The sequence below is a fragment of the Penaeus monodon genome, chromosome 41, assembly GCF_015228065.2.
Source record: "Penaeus monodon isolate SGIC_2016 chromosome 41, NSTDA_Pmon_1, whole genome shotgun sequence".
In the NCBI taxonomy this organism is placed as follows: Eukaryota; Metazoa; Arthropoda; class Malacostraca; order Decapoda; family Penaeidae; genus Penaeus; species Penaeus monodon.
The window spans coordinates 15,340,171-15,342,670 of record NC_051426.1 but is presented as its reverse complement, the minus strand read 5'-3'; positions in this window follow the sequence as shown (position 1 = coordinate 15,342,670).

Below are 2,500 nucleotides of genomic sequence, written 5' to 3'. Positions count from 1 at the left end.
GACCTCTCTCTCTTCTATCTTTCTCATTTCCTCTCTCTTCTTTCTTTCTTTCTCCCTTTCTTTCTCTCTTCTTTCATTCACTCTGGATGTTTTTCTTATACATACATACTTACATACATATAAACACATAAACATATAATATATACATATACATATCCACACGCAACCACACACGACCACACACACACAGCCATACAAAAACACAACCACACACACACACATCCACACACACACACAACCACACACACACACAACCACACACACACACAACCACACACACACACACACACACAACCACACACACACACACAACCACACACACACACACACACACACACACACACACACACACACACACACACACACCACAACACCACACACACACACACAACACAAAACCACACACACAAAACCACACACACACACACAACCACACACACACACACACACACAAACACCACACACACAACCCCACACACAACCACACACACACACACACACAACCACACACACACCCCACACACACACACACACACAACAACCAACACACAAAAAAAACACACACACACACACAACCACACACACCACACACACACACACACCAACACACACACAAAACCCAACACAACAACCACACACTACACACACACACTACACACCTACACATACATACAACACACAACATACATACATACATACATACATACAACATACATACATACATACATAGATAATACATACATACATATATATATATATATATATATATATATATATATATATATATATATATATATATGTATGTATGTATGTATGTATGTATGTATGTATGTATGTATGTATGTATATGTATGTATATAATATATGTATATTATGTATATTTATGTGTGTATGTCTATATACGTATGTATATATATATGTATATATATATATATATATATATATATATTATATTATGTATGTATGTATGTATGTATGTATGTATGTATGTATGTATGTATGTATGTATGTATGTATGTATGTATATGTATGTATAATATTTATATGTATGTATGTATTTTTTTTGTATCATGTCTGAGCCGCCGTGGTCACAGCATGATACTTAATTGTAGTTTTTATGCTGTGATGCTCTTGGAGTGAGTACGTGGTAGGGTCCCCAGTTCCTTTCCACGGAGAGTGCCGGTGTTACCTTTTAGGTAATTATTCTCTCTATTTATCCGGGCTTGGGACCAGCACTGATTTTATGTATGTATATATGCATATGTATATGTTTATATATATGCATATGTATATATGTATATATATGTATATATGCATATGTATATATATGTATATAAGGCCGCGGTGGCCGAGTGGTTGGAGCGTCGGACTCGGGACTGTTACGACGGCAATCTGAGTTCGAGGGTTCGAGTCACCGGCCGGCGCGTTGTTCCCTTGGGCAAGGAACTTCACCTCGATTGCCTGCCTAGCCGCTGGGTGGGCGGGCCAGCCCAAAAAAAAAAGGTAACACCGGCACTCTCCGTGGAAAGGAACTGGGGACCCTACCACGTACTCACTCCAAGAGCATCACAACGTGAAAACTGCAATTGAGTATCATGCTGTGACCACGGCGGCTCAGACATGAACCTACCGTTAAAAGAAGAAGAAATATATATATATATGTGTGCGTGTGTGTGTATGTGTATGTGTATGTGTATGTGTATGTGTGCGTGCGTACGCGTGCTCCCCCTTCCACCTCCTCTCTCATTCTCTCCTCTCTCTCTCTCTCTCTCTCCCGGCATGCATCTCTGCTAACACGAGCGGTCGATAAGAGCAGTATACGCTTGACCCATCACAACCTGATGAAGGTGAGAGGGGGAGAGAGAGGGCAGGTGGGAGAGGGAAGGGGGAGGGAGAGGGAGGGGAGCGGAGAGCAGAGAAGGTCGAGGGGCATCATCTCTCAGCTATGACGCCAGTGTTGAGAGCGAACTCCGCGCCCGCGGAAGTGACATTGCTCCCTCGCATTTAGTCGCGACGATTCTGTCTGGGGAGCCACGCACACCTAGCGAAAGGCACTGATCCGCAGGATGTGTCAACGGAGACTCTTAATTAATTCAGACAGAAACCCTGAATCAGCGTGCGGCTGAGCTGAACGCTCCGACGGTGCAGGTCGCTGTGACTCGGCCTTGGAAAAAAGCAAATTCGCGGCTGGAACTGAGTGCGAGGCTTTCGCAGGCGGCGTCGTCAAGGGCCGTGTTGTGGCGGGCAGAGTGCCTAGCTTTGCCAGCACGGCGTGAAACACTATCCAGGCTTTAGGGCGAGAGGGACAGAGCAGGTGACCCAGAAGGAAACCTGGTCGGAGCAATCGGGAAAGGGAACCAAAGAGAGGAAGGAGAGGCGCACACGCCAGATCCCGTCTTTCGCGCGGGATTCCCTCCCTCGCAAGGAGACGCAAGCGGCGCTCCTTACTCTCGTGTTAAAACGCCGGCCAGAGATATGAGCCGTGATTAATGTGGCGCCG